This window comes from Corapipo altera, unplaced genomic scaffold (genome assembly GCF_003945725.1).
Source record: "Corapipo altera isolate COAL_440 unplaced genomic scaffold, ASM394572v1 70, whole genome shotgun sequence".
Lineage (NCBI taxonomy): Eukaryota > Metazoa > Chordata > Aves > Passeriformes > Pipridae > Corapipo > Corapipo altera.
The window spans coordinates 6,872,655-6,893,250 of NW_020884911.1; the positions used below are offsets into that span (position 1 = coordinate 6,872,655).

The window sequence follows — 20,596 nt, forward strand, 5'->3', positions numbered from 1 at the left end:
GAGGGGTGAAAAAAAAGCCAGTTTCTTTAGTAGATTTTATGGAAGAACATCTCATCATTGTGTCTTTAAGAAGGTATCCAGAAATCCTGGTGTTTGCAGCCTGCAAAGTGAACAAGGATCTCTGATACGGTGCTACAAACCTTCTGAGCCACAAAATTAAAACAAGCCTCCGCAGATGGATGTGAGGAGGCAGAAATTTTTATGTTTGTCACAATACTCTGTTGAGAGATAATTATGGGATAGGCTACATATGGAAGGAATTGAAGATATTACAGTCTACGCACACCTATTTGTTACCTCCTTACTGTTATTTTACAGTAATAGTTTGGCTTCTGTTCCTAAATACTTATGTTGGCAACATAAGCTGCTCTCTGGCAACAGAAACAAGTATTTATACGTTATTTTAAACTTAAAGGGCGGGGGGGGGGGGAAGAAATTGGGGGAAAAAAGATGGAATTCTAAGAGAATTCTCCAGTTGGTGTGTATTTTTGTCTTTACATCAATTTGGCTATATGTTTTACCTTAGCTTGCTTTCATGAAAATTATGTCAACTATCCTTTCCAAGAAAAAAGGTAATGGCAGCTCTTAGTTTTGTCGTGAATTTATATTTGCATTTCTTTTAAATAAAACAGAGAGAGAGAAAGAAAAAGACCAAATGCCATGAAAGTGCAGAATGTCTGTGGTGATTTAGGTGGCGGAAACATACGGTTTCACCACCTCTTGAACACCTTTATTACATTGGAGTGAGTCTTGTTTCTTGTAGAATTGGGCCACTTGCAAGGTTTAATTTACTCTGTGTTGCTAAAGGGGAGTCTGAAAAGGAAAAAAAAGTAGGGAGTGTGTATAGAAAATGGAAGCATATATTCTATTCTCAAGGGAGGATGCAAGGAGGTGGCAAAGATCCTCTGCTCTGCTTTGTATCTGGGGGGAGAGGTCCCTCAGTCTTAGTGCTGGCTCGTGTCACCTCTGTCCTGACCCCCAGTGCATCCTCAGTGTCTAAAGAATGATTCATTCTGCCAGTCCACAGAGAGCTGGGAGCGTATCCATCAGCTCTTCTCTCCGTGAGGTGATCCAAGATAGATTATAACAAGGGATTAACCGACAGGTGCACTGCTGAAGGATTATAAAAGCCTTCTGAAAATCTGAGTCAGAAGACTAAACCAAACATTTTCAAAGGCAGAATAAATTCCTGACACGGGGGCTAAAGGTTGAGGCCATCTATTTCCATCTTTCTCATCTGTTTTTTTTCTCATTTTTCTGTTGGTGTTTCATTTCTAGGATAGATATTTCTTCAATAAGCAATAAGGGTTGCACTGTCATCTTGCCAAGGAAGGAGTTAGCTGCAAAATTTTCAGAGCCTCTATACACAGATGTATAATAAGTAACCATGAAGCAGTCTTGTATTTATCCCCAGCCTGGTACTTTGAGTCCTTGTAACCATCAAAAAGGCCTGGTGTGTTTTACGTGATCATCAGCATTTGGATATCGTGGTGTGAATTAAAGTGACTGAGGAAAATGGATATTATCACATAAATTCTCTATGATGAAAAAGAAACATAATCCAGTGGGTCACATAAGGAAAGTTCCCATTAAGAAGATTTTCATAACTAAGCCAATTTTTTAACTTGATCAGCAGCTCCTCATCCCTTAGCTCAGACCGCATCAACTTTTTTGACACCATGTGGTTTTAACAGATATTTTTTGTAACTCATTGGGGAGCTAATTGCATTTTCTTATTTACTCCATAATTGGCATAATGTAATATTTAAGGGAAATGAAGATATATGAGAACTCATTCTTTGAAGCTTCTTGTGGGACTGATCACCAGTTAACTGAGATTATTATTAAAATTAATAATAGTAGCAGCTATGAAATGACTATTATAATATTCAAGTAATCCTAGAAATCTAATTACTACTTGTATAAAAATTTGTTGCATGCATTATTTAACAGTGTTCTTATTTCAGACAGTGTAGTGTCCGTGATACTAATTGGTTTCTTCCCATAATTTAAATGCTAAAAAAATTATGACAGGAAAGTGTAAATCGATGAGCTCTTGACAGTCTAAAATTAGCATTCATACAATGTCTTTAGCAAGGAGAAGCTCTAACTTGATTCCAGACGAGAGACTTAATAAGCTCTCTTTTTCAGTGGAAATTGGCATTTTATGGGTAATGTAGTTAGACTATCTAGAATTTTATCTCTTCTGAAGTTCTTGCTGACTGGTCCAACTAAGAGCATTTTCCCCGAACACTACAGGACAAATCCTGTCCTTCATTAAAATGGTGATTAGTGACCGTCCTTAAAAATTTCCCTTTGAAAGCCCAAACTGTTGAACACTGGATACTCAATTGCCTCATGGCCTTTCTTTTTCCATTTTCTCTTTAGGAAGAGATGGAAAGTCTGTGTAGTTGTTTTTTTCTTTTTAAATTATATTTATATGTATTCATATATAAATATATATATATATTATATATATTACATATAATATATATGTATGAAATATGAGTACATATAAATATAATTTAAAAAGAAATATATATATATATTATAAATATATTACTATATTAATAGTCCTCTTCAATCCTGCAATGTCTGCCTATGCTCTTTAACCTCACTGTTTGGGTTCTGCTCTGCAAGAAACAATTGTTTCTGTGCTCCCATAGTGTCTTACATCTTGAAGCTCCAAGCATGGCTCTAGTTGCTTTTGCAGTGAGCTCTATAAATGTCTCCAGACTGTTGAGGAAAAGCCAGTAACATCTCCAAAGGCATCACAACCACGTCTCACTTTGGACACTTTCCCCCTTTTTCCTTTCACTTTTTATATTATTTTTTTCAGGCAAACTATTCTGCAAAACATGAAAGAGTTGGAAAAGTTCTCTGGTATTCAGAAAGCATATTGGTGATATCATGAACAGGGCTTCAGCTGGTCAGATATATTATTTGGTTTTGTATTTGTGGTTTTCCATTCAAAGAATTAGGAATGTATCAATTACTGTGATGAAAGTTAAAACTCTATGTTGTTGTATACCAACAGAATCACTTAATTCTCATTTATAAATTTTCCTAACTGGTGCCAACAAGATAATCTGATGTGTTTGTTCTGTGGCTTTACACTCCGGAAAAGCTAAAGCTCTTTGAAGCTAATTTGTTAAGAAATGAATTGAAGTAAGAAAATAAAGCCACGTAGACCTTATCCTCGAGACATTGCATTAACATGATACATGAAGTTTAAAATATTTCTTGGTAAAAGGCCCAATTATCGCTGTCCAAATTTTTTTCTTTGATGTAATCTTGCCCCTTCCCCCAGTAAAGAGCATGTCTCTGAAACTTAACTTGGAGCCCAATCCATTAGTGAATGCCACTGTGTTGTTGTAGGTGTCTTTTAACCATACTCGTGATTAGATGTAGTGTGAAAACATAGTCATTAGAAGAATATTTTTTTATGCTTTCCCCATTTCTACAGAAAATGTATTTGATGTTGCCTATGAATTTTAAACATATTGTGAAAAGACAGACAGCTAGTTTAATGGTTTCAGTCAAATTTCATGATGCAACTGAGCTTCCTTGAAAGGAGGAACTTAATATAAAATTAATCTAGTTAGGGAAGAATAGATATTATCTTGACAGCTGTAAAACTACTCTTGGGTTTGAAAACTTGCTCTAGAGGTGATGTGTGTCATGTTAGCAGTGATTTCATTTACCTGTGCACTTTGCCATAATTAGTTTTGCAATCTTAGTTGTACAACACACATTCTGCATAATCTAGCAGCTAGAAGAAGATCTGAAAAATACCTAGAGAAAGATTTTTAGTCCTAGATCATCACCCACAATCATTTTATCTGGAGTTTACAAATATAAGCTGTTAACAAAAGGAAGCTACCACGAAGCCTGATGAACATGATGCCCTAAGGTTTAGTTTTAGGTAGTCCTGTAAGGACCAAAGAGTCAGACTCAATGATCCTTATGGTTCCTTTCCAGCTTGAGATATTCTGTGACTCTGAGTGTATTCAGTTAATATTGAGTCCTACTCACAGCTTAAAACTCATTCTATGAGAACAGAATGGTCATACTAGTCTGTGCTCCTGTGTCCTTAAGGAGCTTTGGAAAGCCCTGACACACTGAAGTTGAGTAGGAATAATATTTGTGGTGTCACTTATATCAAATAGTTTTACCACGAAGGTGTTGACAATCTTTTTGAACTTCTGTGGCTGCATTTGATAATAAATGCCTTAGAAAAACAGCTTCCTTTTCTTATTCTTTCCTTATTATTAGTGCAGAGTGATACATCTGGCTGGGTCCACAGAATATTTTGGTGCTGGCCCTTATTTGATTGTTTTTATTCTCCATAGCACCCATTGTCTCTTACTGTTTATTTATATGATATCTATTGTAACAATCCTTGTCAGTGTTGGAGGCCCTTAGTGGCACTCCAGTACAAACACAGAAAGTCGCCATATACCTAAATTCACATTGCCAAGATCGTCCCTCATTCTTTGGTCACTTCAGGAAGTTTGCAAGAAGTATATGTGTGAGAATACTGAGGCGTTTAGGTGGCCTGTGAAAGGTGAAAATGTAACTTTCTCCTGAGCTGAAAGAAAATATCAACTAAATAGACCTCCTCTTCTGAGTCTCATCAAAGAACCTGAAAGACAAGTTAAAGGTGTTTCTGCCTCTGAGGGTCGTTCACTGTGTTGTCCTTTTCCCTGCATCTTTTTTAGATGGGAATGCTGCCATATATCATTGGAAAGGGCAACTGCCACTGAGGCAGGAGAAGAGCAGATGATTCAGTGTGATGAATGACTGATCTGTTTCTAAGCCAGAATCCTGTTTATAAAATGTATTCTGCTGTTTTGCACACCACAGATCTTGTTGGTGGTTGGGTTAATGGAAGGCCACCTTGGGCCTGGAAGAGAATTATTTGTGCCTTTTTGTTTGGGGAATGCATTTAAAGCTGTTTTGTGCCACCAACTGTTGGAAAAACGTTCACCTTTCCTCTGTCTGGAGATGTGATGCCCAAGACAGTGGTATAAAATACAGTGAATTACAACAATGGAAGGAAGCAACTATTACAGTGGCCTGAATTGTCTTGTGGGAAAAGGGATTTTCTTTTTAACTGGTAATCTCTGAGGTAGTGAAAAATTAAATTTGTATACATGCTTTGAATTTATGCAAATTGAACAATTTGCCAATGGTTTTATCAGTGCATAAAATGAATTGCATGCATGTGTTACTGGGACTGAGGTGTTATTTCTCAAATTCTGGATTACTAATTATTAATAGAAAATCAGATTGCTGTGGAATTAATTCATATTTGATTAATCTATCAGAATCTGATTATTCAGTTTAAGCTAGTTGCCTATATCAATGAAATATTACACAAAGAACATGTAAGGTTTGTTTGCTGCAGAGAAATGCAGCAAGAGTCAAAACCTACCTTTCTGTGAGTACCATTGAGGAGAAAGTTTTGATTGCTTTTCAGAGCTTCTGTGCAGAGCAGGATCATTGCTGGGTTTGTTTACTTGGCAGTAATGGTATACATATTAAATTCCCCTCCAGGCTTACCCAGGGTGAGCCGTGCAGAAACAAATGAGCACCTTGTTGAGGAGCGTTAAGTCAGAAGTTCAGTACATCTTAACAAGGTGACTGAGAAAATAAATGTGGACGGGCTTTTTGTGTACCTGCCAGGCAGGCAGGATAGAAGTCAACCACTTACTGAAGAGCTGATTTGGGCAGGGGGGAGTCACCTTCTGCTTTCAAATACACTTTGGGTCAGGTTTCTGCTCAATAGAGCTGCGTTTGGTTTATTTCTGAGCTGTCACTGCTGCGAAATAGCAACGGTTCAAGGGGTGTTCTGTGAGAAGAATAACTGTAATTGGCAATCCATTCCTTCATTTCCATGCTATAGCCAGCCTTGACGAATTAATCACGATCAAATACAGGCTGTGGGAAGGGGGTGACCCACGTAGCACAGAAGAAAAATGAGGCCCTGTGCCGGCGTGACAGACTAATCCTTCAATTCACCCCGTCAGACTGAGCGAGGGGACTTGTTGGTGTGCCTGTCACCTGCACCGCCCTTAAACAAACTGTTTGCTCTCAGTGATGGGGTTTGGCGGGTGCAATAAAGGTTATGGAGAGCATCCCGACACCTCGTCCATCACTGATGTGGGACGGGGATCTCCTGGATTAGTCCTCAGGAGGAAGAGTCACAGTGTGGTGGCTTAGAAGATCCTGCCCTGGAGACAGAGCAGCCTAAAAGATGTTCGAGGAGTGATTTTGTGTCTAGTCCCATGGGAACTGAAATGGCTCCTTGGTTTGGGTGGATGTGTTACAGGTAACTGCACAAGAGAGCAAAGATTGGGGTTGGAGCTTAGATGATATTTAAGGTCCCTTCCAACCCAAGCCTTTCTATGATTCTCCTATTATTGCTGGCAGGTCTGAGCAGTGATAGCTTCAGACAGACTCTGAATCTGTCCCGGGGAACAGCATGTAGGTTGGTTCCGATGGAAAGGTAAAAACAGCAACCTAAACTTGGATTTACTCTGACAGCTATGCAGAGAACTTGAGATCTTTTGGCAGATGTTTAGGTAGCTTTCTTCTCACATACTTCTTGGAATGGTGCAGCATGTATGTGGTTTCCAGGATTATATTAGGAATCATGACCAGTCTTTGCGAACAAAGATTTGGGAAAGGTCATTACCCTTCAAACCTGTGCAGTGGATTTTTTAGGTGAGACACAGTGTGCGCTGAACTGAGCCCACCCTTTAATCCTAAGGTTCATCTGCCGGGGCCGAGCGAGCTTGGACGGTGGCAGCGAGGTCCTCAGGACGTAGGTTTGTTTAGAGTGACCTTCTCTTAGATGGATGGCCTTACAGGGCTGATGAGCTCCATCTGCCCAGAGGAGTCCCCTGACCGGGAATTGAACCTGGGCCGCGGCGGTGAGAGCGCCACATCCTATCCACTAGATCACCAGGGGTCCTCATATTAGAAATATGAGGCCCTATTTTAACTGGCTTCCTCATAATAATATTCTTTACATAATAATGTTTTTTATTCTATGTACTGCTATGACTTTAGGCTTTCATCTGGTCACTAAAATGGAAACAGAGCTAAATTCATGCTGGAGGACGTTGGTTTCAGAGAAGTCATGGTGGTTTGCACTAGCTGTGAAATATTCTATTGCATTGAGAGGAATAAATGTAGTTGTTTGTAATTGACCCTATTCACTTTGACTCTAACTGAATTGAGCTCAGCAGAGGAGAAATCTGGTTCAATGTATCATACCTTTCTTAAAATGTTCATTTTGGGCAGGGAAGGCTTTGTTATCTTACTTTTTCTTGAAAGAGTATCTAGCCCCTTAAAAAGAACATTACTTTAAGATCTGATTTGTAAATGATTTGTATCTCTTTTTATTCCTTTCAATATATTACTTGTATATGAGAGAATGGAAGTGCTTACTTTCCTATATATTACTGGATGATAAACTATCTATCATTTTCCAATTTAGTTTTGGACAATGTCGCATATCATTTTTTTTCTCTTTCCTTTCTCTCCGTGATGTTTGAAAGAATCCTTTAACGGAAATAATGTATAATACTGTTTAAAGGGTAGTAATTCACTGTATGTGATGCTGTGGCAGTGGAAGACTTTCTGTCCCCTTCTGTTTTCATTGCTCTCTGGAATACAAAGATTAAACCTTCATTTTCAGGGAGTTGAAAGTATCCCATACAGAAAATATAATCTTTCATCACACATTATGACTAGTTTCTGTTAAAAAATAAATTTTGGTTTGCTTAGTCCAATTGGGTAGCATTTCCATATCGCTCATTGATGAAGGTACTTTTCAATATGACTGATTTTATGCTGATCCTGCATGGGAAGAACATGGTTCAAACATCCCTGAGCTAAATAAGAGCCAGTATAAATGTCAGCACAATGTTCTAGCTGGCAGTGTTTTTTCTACATCCATTTTCTTGTTTCTCAGTTTTGATGATCAAAAGCGTATTTCTAAATTGGAGAAGATGACAGTATGTGGACTGTTTGGCATTTTGATGAGAAAAATACAGAACAGGAAGATCAAGAATTTAAGATTAAGAAACGGGGACTTCCTTAGGATGAGATTAAATCGACTGTTCCAGCGGTGACCAGTGTGGTGTGTAGTTTAAGCTTTATGTACCAGCTCATTATCCAACGTTGGAAAAAAATGGAGTATCGGTTTTATGCAGGATGTGTATCAGGGTAAATTGCCCAGTGTAGGCTGTGAGCTGCAGACAGTGCAATCATAATGGCTTTTGAACTGATGCAGTTTTATGACTCCAGAGCATTAATCATTCTCTTATGCCCTTAATTACTGTTAGGTAGTTACACTTGTGTCCATAATAGGTGCTAAACATTCTGCCACTGATAGGTTTTTAACCATTCTTTTTGTTGCAGCAGTAAACCCACTATAGCAGGCTGTTAGGAGTCCAGAACATATTTTTTACCTGAGTGCCATTAGGAACATTACTGTAAGTCCAAAGATATTTTGAGCTGTATTTGGTAGCTGGTTGTAGTCTTCTGGGTTTGGTTTTTTGGTTGGTTTTTTTTTTTCTGTCTTTAGGAATGAGAGAAAAGAACAATTCTGCTGCTAAGCAGGCATTGCCTAATTAAGAGAGGATGATTTTTGTCCCTTTTGGCCTATTTTACCAAGCGAGAAAAAAAGCAAAAAGTTGATGCATTTTCCACACTACTAAATACAATATAGAAGAAAACAGTGATGCTACTTAAGTGCTGACCGTGCTGGTCAGTGCTCTAAGAATCTTCTGGTTTATATTGCTGTCAACATCGTAATATTTACTAGTTTTCAGTAAAGCAATGATATACTCCTTTATGGTAGACCCTTCCCAAAAGATGTGAGATTCAAAGCTCCCTTCTAATTGAGGCTGCTAGCCATGATGCAGGTAATGAGGGTGCATATTGACAATGCTTCTGTGTCATTCCTAATGAGTATTTCATGTTGTGGAACCTTACACCCCGTCTCTCTATTTTGTGGCTTGATTAATGAGTTGTCACCACTTTATTGACTATAGGTAATGAGAAGCAGTGACAGTGTTTACCCTGATTGACAGCAGAAGTAGAGACTGTACAACCGACAAACTTGAGTTGACAAGAATCTCTGGCTGTTTAATTTATGTGCACACACAAGGTTTTATGAACTTCCCGTATGTATTTTCAGTTCATATTTTTCAAAATTGTGCAGAAGTGGCATGAAAATGTTTAACTGCTCTGCTATTGAAGTTCCTTAATAATTCCAGCATATTCAAAGTTGTCTCACCAAGGGCAGTCAGTGATGTTCTGGCTGTGGAATTTGATGCATTTGGTGTTAAAGAGTGAACTTCCAAATCCTTTCTTAACTTAATGCATGTTTTCAAGATTCTCTTTCCTAGTCATTGACCTTCTTCTGAGTTTCCCATGATTACATGGCATTTATGCTGACCTTAAGTAAGCTGAACACTTTCTGAAAAGGAACAGATAGAAACATTTCTCCATCAGCACTAATGCCAATAAAATATAGGCTTGAAGTTCATAAATGTATATTAAGTTTAAATTACATATGATTTCAAGAAATTATCTACTTCAAAAAAATTACATTTGATAACAAATTATGTTTACTTGATAGACCAATTTCCACAAATCATTGACGTTTCATGGTATCAAAGCTTTCTGCTAGAAAGAGGTCACCTTGATATTTGCAGTGAATATATTTCGGTCTTGGCTCCACATTTTATCATTATTGATGTCTTAAATTTTCTCTTACCTCCACAATTTTTTTTAATCTACTTATTTTTATTATTTGTTTTTATGACTCTTACTGTCAACATATTTCACCAGTTTTCTACTTACTAAACAAAATGGTTCCGCCAGAATTTCATGTGTAGCCTTAATTTTGTAACTTTTAATGTACGATCTGTGCTATTTAGGTAACTCTGTATTTATTGCTTGTTTCTGTCACTGCCTACTAAATACATTAATGTCTGTGGATCTCTAAATTATAAGGCTCCTCTCTTCCCTTAAAATGTCAGGACTGAAGATGAAACTCTCTTCCTATTCCTTCACAACAAATCTAAATATCCACTTAGTAAACACTGGGAGATAATCATGGGCTTCAATCCAATCCTGAATTATCTGTCTATAATTTTCAGCACTTCAGGCAGTATCATCGCAGTAACACACATTGGATGCAGTTGTTTAAAAGACACTTTGCTTTATGAAAAAACACCAAAGCCACCACCACCAAAACACTCAGACAATCCTATGTGAGCACTGTTTGGCTACTCCAGTTCCACTTGCTGTGAGGTTGCTCACCCCACAGCCACCCCAAGCCAGGACTCATGACTTACTCAGGTTTGTAAATCTACCTCCTTGCTCATCCATTTCAATCCTGAGGAGGGGTCTGGATAAAAAAAACACCTTGATTGAAGGTGTTGAAGCCAGCCTATCCCACAGATTTGGACCAAAGCAAAGGATGTCCACACAACCGTTTCAACCACCAGTGTGGAGTAACTCCTGGGGGACAGGGATATGGCAGTAGCATCTTCATTTGTTAAAACCGGATTTAGAAGGTGATGTTCTTCCACACTCTGAACTTGTTTTGTTAAAACTTATTTGCGAACTTTTTCATTTGTTTACTGGATTTTCAAAAGTACTTCCTTTTGAAGCATCAGTTCTTTTTCAATGTGTTCCTGGTGGTATTATCTCACTTTTACATACACAGCACATGAGAAAGGTGGGTGTGAAATCTAATGGGAACTGATAGGAAACAAGATTCATATTAAAATTTCAACATAAGAAATGTCGCAGAAGCTCAAACATTCATTGTTTCCTCCTTTGACTTAGCTCTGTTTTTGCACACTAACTCTTTCAAGTTTGTTTTAAGAAGTTTTGAAATTGTTTGAAAAAGTTAGTCTGACTGCTAACCTTAGCATTTTTTTCTTCATCCTGCTTTTTCAATCTGTATAGAGGATTTTTTTTCTAAATTTCTAGCAGAGAGGGGGTTTCTTAATTCGACTTCGTTTCCCTTCTATGTTTGCATGAACTCAGATAACCTGAAGCAATTAGTCTTTCTATTTGTTCAAATTGTGTCTTCAAAATTTAATAGTAATCTCCTTATTTCTAAGCAATACAAATCCTTCTTTGACCCTTCTGAATTTTGGAGATCGTTCTTTCATTTGGATGTCCACCACTTTATTTCTCTACTCCTAGAATACTTTTAAGTATTGAGTGCTTGTTAGTGGGTGGTTTCAACATGGCTTGATTATTATCTATTACAGTACTAGTATAATTTCTTTTTATTTATTCTTAACTTCACCTTTGCTTTTTGAAATAATTTTAAATAATAATATTCAGACTTTCAGTAATGCCACAAACTTTGTTGTTCTTTTTCTGTCCCCAGGTAGTTACTGTAAGTTCAGCAGCTTGTATTTGCATCAGCACCAACTTGCATGAGATTATTTTGCAAAGTTCATATATAAATATGTACAATTCAAATAAGCATAGGTATTGATCTCATTGGGTTTGACTCCTCAGTGCTGTGAGTTTTCCTGCTTTGCTGTGGAAGTCCTTTTTTTATCAATTGATCTATAAAAATCAACCTTGTTTCTTGTAGAATGACGATCTCTTGGTTTTGTAAATCTAACTGGAAAAGTCTAATTAGAATTGGTGTGTGTGCGTCCCCAAATACCTTACACTGGTATTTTTAATAGTTAATAAATAGCTCTCAGAGCTGTTTTTCACAATTTTTTTTTCTCACTCACAGGCACTGGTTTGCCCTTTCTGGATTCTGACCCATACAGTGTTAACTTTCCCTCCTTCATGCAGTTTTGGGGTTTTTTACTGGTTTCTGTATCCAGAGATGTGGGACCCTGTGCTGTGGAGGTCGGTGTTTGCATATCAATAATTCACTGAAATAATCCCAGCCTGACTCAATATTGCAGTGGTGTTTTTTGCAATCTGGAGATGTGCAGCTGTCAGGATAATGCAAACTATCTTGAGAGTAATTGTACATGTAGAGGGAATCCTTTGATAAAATTAATGGAAATCACATTGCCTAAAGCCGCTCCCTAAGCTCAACTCTAATGCCTACATTTAGTTTTGATAATGTAACAAGTTCTTTTGAATTTACCCACCTTCTTTTTATGTATCCCCCAATTAAAGGTATTTTCCCTTGCTTGCTTAATAATCAATGAGGTTTCTCTGTGCAGCACATTTAATGTTTTTCCATACACCTTCTGCTAGTCTACCTGGGACATTGTGTTTTCAAGAGGATTAGTTGTGTTTGGCTGTGGAATGGAGCACAGAGGTCTGCCTCAAACAGGTACTTTTCTCCAAGCATAGTGTGGATCATCTCGTGTCGACCATACATGTAACATAAATTTAATAAAGCACTGGAACAAAACCACCCCTTTGCTACCACATGGCCACATTTACAAGGAAATTGAGGTGGGAGGTCAATTTGCACTTAAAAACTACTGTTGGAAATGCCTCGGTTCTTAAGTGAAAGCCTTTAAATCTCGCTTGTCTGATAGGTGGTAAGAAATTTACACTTAAACTGTCCAGGTCAGCTTCTGATTTGTACCCTGTTGTTGGAGAAAAGAAATTTCTTAGTCTTCCAAATCTGCTTGATCTGACCAACCATAGCATCGGCTCCTTTGTTTGAAATCTGGGCATTGCTTCTGACTACAGTAATTGTCATTGCTTTTTCTCCTATCTCAGTTTGAATATTGTTCCAAATTACTTGAAAAACACGTGTGTTTGGGTTTTTTGTTTCCTCCTGAAGAGTGGCATCTCACAAAATGGAATCATTTTACTTTAAGGCCTGATTTACTGATGCTGGTCTAACCAGAAATGTTGACGTTTGTTAGACCTTTCTAAACGTTAGGAATTCCCATTCCTTGCTGAAATAGAATATGTTTGCTCGTGTAATGATTTAAAAATAAATTAAAAAACCCCAACACGCTGACAACTTATTGAAATACATGTTGAAAATACTTTTTAAAACAAGTGTTAGTAAGACCTAAAGTTCACATCAAGACTAAACTGGATTTGAATTTCTGGGATTGGAAGTGCCATTAACTAGTTATTTAATTTCCTTTTTGATTGAAGTATGCAAGACTCAGTAAATGCATAATTGTGAGTGAAATGCAAATTAGAGTTGTTAGCAGAAATCGTATTTTTAATAAATACTTGTTTGACAATTAGCACTGTGATCTTTTGACACACAGAAGAACCTGAGGAGATCTGGGTTACCTTGTTGATTGATTGATGGTGTTGGGTTTAAAAGGCAACTGATGCTGGGGGAGATTGTCAGTTGAAAGAAGTGCTGCAGTGAGGGCGTGCTAATGTGAGTATATATAATTAGCACATGAGTAAATGAGACCTTAAAAACAGAAAGGGGGTGGAAGAGAGTCAAGGTTTTCCAAAAGATTAGGATATTTTTGTATTTTACTCATTAATGGTTTATTTTACACTCTCAAGCATTTGAGGTCTTCCTAAGAGCATTGAAAGTGTTGTAACCAGGCAACTTCACTACAATCACAGTTTTAAATTTCAAGTTTTCCTTACCCTTGCTTTAAACCAGTTTTCCCATTAATCCAATCCTGAAACCTTTTCTAATCACATTTCTCCTTCTGTGTATATCGCTGTGATCTCAGAACAAACAAAAAGAGTTTTCATTGCAGCATTGGGAGAAAGGTTCAGGTGCTGCTGGTAGCTTCCATGTAGTTTTTGTTGACAAAGGTGCTGCAATAGATCCTGAAATGAAGTTGAGTAGACTGGCTGATTGCTGATACATACAGTGGCATAAAATCAAATAAGACACACAGTGACCCTTGCTGCACAAAAAGAAGGATGTGTGGAGCTCAGCTTTTGCTAGGTGAATGACTACTACAGAAATGAAGCAGCATCTAGGCAAGAAGGGAAAAATGCTTCCTCTTAAAAAATTAATGCATAAAATTGTTGAGATAGTGCAATGATGTGGCAAGTCCAACATCCTGCACAAGTGCTTGTCTTAGCAGCATACAAGTAGCGGGTGTTCGAATAGCATGAAGTGCCTTTCTGTACAGTGAAGAACAAGCCATTAAGCATCAAATATAAAATGCAACCCCCTCTCTGTTCCTCCCAAATGTACTGGCATTTTTGAACTCCAGATTGGCTAGAAATATTTCAGTTTTGAGCTCTTGTAGAGTTTCTAAATACAATAGCTTCTGGTCTGTGTGACCCTTTAGTGTGGTTTATCGCTGCCTGAGGCAAGAATGGAAAAAACCCCCACAGTGTGAATAATAAACACAAACCAAGAATCAATAATGTATTTGTTAAAAAGACTAAACTAAGTAGATTAAATATGCCAGACACAGTATCTCGCTTTTTCACCCAACCTGCCCTCTAACTTTCTCCTACATATGTCTCTTGGGAAAAAAGATAAAAGAACATCTTTATTACCTATTTTTTTCCTTTCTTTTCCTTTCACAAGGAGTAAATATATGTTGTTTCAGCTGATTTTCTTTATGTGCTCCTAGGAAATCCTTGATTTCCCTCAGAGAGGAGATAAGAACAGTGCTTCAGTAGAAATGATGTCTGATTGTTTTGTTTGTTCTTGTACGGATGGCCTTCCCCAAGTACTCTGTTGGTTTTAGATAATCCAGCTAGGTCTTTGGGTTGCATCTGTCAGAGCAATTGAACATGGTGGAAGTGATTTAAAGGCTAGAGCTGGGCTGGCAATGCTGTCTGTGTTCTCTGTGTGACTTTGTGGTTTTTTTCTATTGCCTATGTGGGTTTGATTCCTCTGAAATTTCTCAGGCTTTTTACACTGCCATCTCCCTTCATTTTGCTGTGGTCCATTACACTCGTGTATCCCCAAGTTCTTTTAACTCCTGTCATCATGTTCTGCCTATTCTACCCTGATATTGCCTCTGTCAGATTCAGCCCCCCTCCCCAAAATCCTGAACCCACCTTGCAGCGAGACATTCTGTGCTCCCTCCCTCTCCTCCTCTTCCTCCACCTCAACCTCCTGCACTTCAGTATATTTTCCCTTCTCCTGTTGCCTGCACAAAGATCCTGTCAGCAAGAAGAAAGAGCCTCTCATAGCAATACCTCCCCTTGTTCTCCTGCCCAGTCTGCAGTGGCAGATGTATTAGAAACATCAGAGACTCAGCAAGGAGAGGCACGTCAAGAATATATCAGCTTCAGGGGAGCCTTCAAGTAGAGTCTGTAATCAATAGGAAAACACATTTTCATAGGGAACCAGGCTTTGCAAGGCCCAGGATCATTACTTTATTCCCACTGCTGAGCAGCAGATCTTCACTCAGTGCTTAGAGGCAGTGTGTGTCAAGGAGGGCCTGGGATAGTGTCAGTGAGGGTTAAGCATCACTGCCCTGGGCCACATTTTTTAGGAGAAAGTGCCAGTTTCAAGTGGAATTCAGAGTGTGTGGGTGTGTGGGGGTTGTTTTTTATCTCTTGTGGCATTAGCAAGGAACTTCGGGAAGGTGGGATTTATTCCCTACACTTTGTTTCACTTGAGAACAACAAGGCATTTTTATTTAAATCACTGGGTAGAATAAATGTTTAACCTTCTTGGAATTGTAACTACACTGAAGCCAATATCCCATTGCTGTGCAATTCAGTGTATGATGGGAGATTTCACAGTTGACTAGTGCTTTACACTTTGTTTCAAATTACTTTGGCTCTGTTATGTTGCCATCCTAAAAACCCAACTTGCTTGCTATATATGGCTAAGTAGAAGATGAAATACTCTGCATTAGGGAACTCATGTACACTTTGAAACCTCTTTCAATTAACATTTCTCTGTAGAACACTTGTTTCTGGAATAGCTCTTCTGGATATGGTGTAGAGTGTGTTTTAAGGAGAATGATGAGCTCAGGACAGCTGCATACATGTGTCTAAACAGCTGTGTAATTTACACATATATTGCACATACACTCTAATAGGTAGATTTTATAATTGCCAAACTACCTGCGTTAGTATATCTTCCACTTGCATTTGCATTGTGTGTACTTTCTCTTACCAGAGGAGAATGCTAATTCCCAGGACAGTGAGATCTTTTCCCTTTCAGTGTTGTACCGGTGTCTTTCTGCTGTTTCCCCTACTATACTCAGCTTGAAACCTTAATGTTCCACATGGGCATTAGAAATTCCCTGACAGACAGAAAAGCTCCATCACACAAAGCAGTAAACAGCACACTATGATGCAGTTTGCTTCCCAGAGTCTCTGAGTATTGCTTGCTATGTTTTTTTTTTTTTTTTTACAAGACTACTAGAGAATCCATTTACCCATGATGTGGTTCCCCTGCAAGCCTACTCTTTCATAAATGCTGTAAAAATGAACCCAAAACCTTGACTTCTAATAAAAAAATGTACTGAGTGCTGCAGAAAAGTGATATTCTTGCACACATGCAGGTCTCTTGCAGAATGACAGGATGATAAATCCTTCAGCAAGGTACTCTTAGGGAAGCTCTGTTCCTCCTCAGCAGTCCAAGTGTTAATGCATTTGCACTAAAACTTCAATGCTAATACATATCAAATAACTCAGTATACTTGACATCTAGTTTTTCTTCAGGGGAATCTTAAGACCTGTTGGTGCAAACCTCTGCTCACACGACTTAAATAATTACAATGTTTGTCTGTATTCAGCTGACATTTTTAACACAATTATATGGCAGGTATTTTTCCAGTGATATCGATGTAGCAGAGTGTGAAGTGAAAAGTGGTGTGAAATCATGTGTTTCAGAGAAACAACAGTGACATGGTTTGTCTTGTATCTCAGCCACCTTTGGGTAACTGACCCCTGTTGAGTGCAGCTGTGAGCCGAGTCCAGATGTGCAGCTACAGAGAAGCACCTGAGTTGTAGCTGCTGAAGGTGAGTTGCTGTGCTGATCAGACAAGAGACCCCTGTCAGCCAGCACAGCTGTGAGCACACGCCAGGGACCTTTTCTGACAGGCCAAGGCTGAGCAAGCTCTGTTGTCAAGAGAACCTGCTACTTACCTTGGTTTCACTGGCCTGTGTGAGGTTCATCATGTGCCCTGGTGCTAACACTGACTTAACCAGGGATCACCGAATTACCCAATGCACTTTGGTGAATAAAGAAGAGCTCTGTTATTTCAATTCTCTACCTGCTTTGTGTCACTGTGTCATAGCAGAGACATTCTTTTTCTTGCATTAGATGCTTCTTTTGAGTTCCTTTATTAACCACCTTCCACTGGCTGCCTCTGTCATGTCAGTTGAATGCAATTGGAAATGATTCTTCAGGAACTCCATGTAGTTTTCTGTTGTCGCTGAATTTTTTCACTCCAGGCGAATGTGAAGGCATGTCCCTTGCATAGGAGGAATTGAGAAACATATGATGTTTTCTTCAGGAGAATGTTTTGTTTATGCATTTTGAAAATTTCTCGTTATCCCTTGATGCTAATTAATTACTCCAGCGCAGTCCATGAAGGATACAGTGCATAGGTGCAGCTTTGTTTCTCAGGGTAGCAGAAAGGTTTTTCACAGTACTTACTTTCACTGTCTTTCCTAGAGTTACTTTTTGAGTGGACATCAAATAAGGTTTTCTCTGGCTGAATGAGTTCAATAAGACAAGGTAGGTTATTTAGCAGAAGATTCATTGCTCTTCTGTTTAGACTTCAATGTAGCTGATCCAAATGAGGGCACTTTCTTTCCCGGTTATGAGTTATCCACAAAAATTATCAAGGTAGCACCTTAGGTTGTTTGTCCAATCACAACATGACTATGGTTATTAAAAAAAAACCCAGAGAGAGAGGGAGATGAAAAAAAAAAAAGAAAAAAGCTCAAGAATAGCAACACAACAAGCTCATTGGTAGAATACAACCATCTCTTCTTCCAAACAGGCTGGATTTATGATGGTAATGGGAATCAACCTAGCATGAGTGAATTCATTTTGACTACTAAAATACACTTTTGACAAGATGATTATATGGGATCAGTTGCAAGATTATACTGCTCATTTCACAGCTGAAGGACAAGTGGATGTATTGAGTTAACCCTACCTCAGGCATGCTGGGCTGTGCATCTCATTTGTTTCCTTTCATTGTCATAAGGCTGAAGGACTGTGATCAGGGTGTTGTCAATAGCTGGCCTTAACCCACATGGCCATAATGAAGCACAGTTATTTACATGTCTGCTGTGATTCAGAAAGCATTTGCAGCACCGGTAGTAATACTGGGTTTCAGAACAAGTATGGAATAAATGCTTAGTGCCTTTTTTCTTTTCTTTCCCCCTTCTTCTTTCCCTCTTCTTCTTTCCCTTGGAACATCTTTATATTCCATACCATCTGGTGCTGATGATTCGACGTAGCAAGTGCTTGATGCATGGTGGAGATACCCTGTCATACTGACTGCAGAGATGGCCTTCAGTACAGTTCCACATTTTGAAAATGTGACAAGCTACTATTTGAAGAGCATCATTTATAGATCAATAAACATATTGGCAAATTTATAAACTTAATACATGGAAGTTATTCCACTTTAACAGTCCTGTTGATTAAGGAGTGGGGCTCGGGGTTGATTTTAGCACACAGGAACAGTCTGCAAACTGTTACATCTTGATATATGCACAAACATGCCAGGGTAGATATTTTTTCTGAGAAAATATGAAAACACATAATGAGTATTTGTGTTGATGTGCATTTGGTTCTTTTCATGGTTTTCTTCAAAATGAAACCATTAAAACTGGCAAATGAGAATATTAAGCCTGTGATGAGCCTTTTAGAATCCACAGAGAAAGGAGCATATTTTTTAAATGAATAAAAACCTGCCTAGCACTTAGTCTGCGCTAACAAAAAATGATACAGACCTTTTTTTATCAGGATGAGTTGATTTACAGAAAATATTAGGCATCTCAGTTAAACTGACAAATTACAACACTCACCCCTGCAGCTACTGAAGTGAGTTTCTGGATTGACATTTGCTTGTTACTGTTATAACCTTCCTGTTATATTCTGTTACCATCATCGTCTGCTAGATCATATTGAAGGTTGATTATTTAGTACCTATGTTTTGTTAATGGGCTTTTCATGGAGAGGTGGCATTATCTGATTGTAAGTTAAGCATTTTTAGTAAGATGCAGCACTGGATTGAGCACAGTAAAAGAGGCAGATAAAGCTACCAGCATCTCCATAGAATTTGGAGTTCCTGAAATATATTTCTATTGGTTTGGTGTCACAAAATCCTTGTTGCACTGTTATTCATTGAAGAACATTGTGCAGGGCCAGGAGTTGGACTTTTATTATCCTTGCGAGTCCCTTCCAACTCAGCGTATTCTCTGATTCTGTGAACTACTTGTGTTCATTTTTCAGATACTGGACAGACAAATTAGGCACAGAGTAAGAGAAACTCATAATAGAGTGAATGTTTCTCCTCTGAATCCCCTGAGTACAAAAGGCTGAGCATTTGCACTAGAGTGTCTAACAACAGGGAATTCATTGCACTTTTTCTGTACGTTGAGGAAACAGGGGAACTTATGTTCTTACCAGTTGGTTTCAGGGGAATAAATACAAAATGTAATGGGAATGTCAATGTGTATCTCTAGTTACTGTCTTAGTTCTCCTCCACACTCTTCTCCTCTAAAACTGCACATTTATATTGTATCAAATATATCAAAATAATTCTGCCAGGTCTTATCGTGCCTTCTCTGGAAAATTATGGCCATGATGATTGCAAGAACTTGCACAGCACAGAGCTTGTTTTGCCAGCCATTTCTCAGGTCAGGGTTAAAATTTCCAGGAATAAAGTGGTAAAGTCCTGGAAAGAGTTCCAGAACCTTGTAAGTTTGAAGGCCTCTTAGAGTTTTCCTAGGCTATCACTGTAATATCTGTGCAAGGACATACCAAAAGCAGTAGAGTTCAGATGGAGTCTATGTGATGGTAGTAGGATGGGGGTTTTGGAGTATGGAGGCATAGTCATTCAGCTTAGGGAGTGAGTGATGCAGTTGATATGTCTATAAGCAACATGCAAAGAGGAGAAAAGGAAGTTTCCACATTGAACTGTGGCTTGGCTGATGCTGGTACCTGAGTCAGTGTTAAAGCTAGTGATCATTTTCTAAAGGCATTACCATGTCTTTCAAACCATGCAGGGCTTTCCACACACCCCCGTTCCTCCTGACTTACCAGGCTTGCACCCACTGTGGCATCTGCTGTGAGGAGTAAAGCTGTATTTTAAAGGAGGTCTCCTGAACTGGAGGGTACCAGAGGCAGTGGCTGCTCACTTCCAGGATTTGCTGTGCTTGAGAGGTTGGGATCTTGGTAATGGATGGTGAGATATGATCAGCAGGCACTGCAAAATGCAGAGGGTGGCAGTACAATTCTCACTTGCTGGAGCAGCTCTTCAGGAGCCAGACACAGTCTGTGCTGGTTTTGTGGTATGGTGTGGTTTGTTGCCAAGATTTTTCCTGTGCCGGTGGCGAATGTAGAAGCCCAGTCCAAGTTGGAGACCTGTGTCTGTGGGTGGGTAGAACTTCACCGTGCACCTGTCCATGACACAGAAGCAGGACATACAACCATCCCTTTTTCTCCAGCCAGATAAACGCAGAG

General features: G+C 38.7%; 1 protein-coding gene and 1 long non-coding RNA gene across 4 annotated transcripts in view; one reads left to right on the forward strand and one right to left on the reverse strand.

Moving 5' to 3' along the window:
• MACROD2 (MACRO domain containing 2) overlaps nucleotides 1-20,596 on the forward strand; it is an 841,263-nt gene that overhangs the window by 561,738 nt on the left and 258,929 nt on the right. The window lies entirely within an intron of this gene.
• On the reverse strand, nucleotides 14,520-17,126 carry LOC113952203. The gene is made up of 3 exons (XR_003529443.1): nucleotides 17,035-17,126; nucleotides 16,058-16,187; nucleotides 14,520-14,697 (listed from the first exon to the last, which is right to left on the reverse strand). It is a non-coding gene; the product is annotated as an uncharacterized LOC113952203 (long non-coding RNA).